The following is a 209-nucleotide window of genomic DNA, read 5'->3' on the forward strand; positions in this document are numbered from 1 at the left end:
TTTAAAACTCGGCTTTTGAACAACTGGCCCAGGATGTTAAGTTGTTGAACTGTGATTTGTAATAAGTTGTTCGGATGATTTAAGGCTGATCTTGTAAGTTTTGGACGAATGGAGTTAAGGAAGCAGTAGGATTTGAATAAAGTCTCCTTCCAAAAATAAATAAATAAATAAATAAATAAAAAATCCCGTATCCTGATATCCTGCTAATA

This window comes from Montipora foliosa, chromosome 3 (genome assembly GCF_036669935.1).
Source record: "Montipora foliosa isolate CH-2021 chromosome 3, ASM3666993v2, whole genome shotgun sequence".
In the NCBI taxonomy this organism is placed as follows: Eukaryota; Metazoa; Cnidaria; class Anthozoa; order Scleractinia; family Acroporidae; genus Montipora; species Montipora foliosa.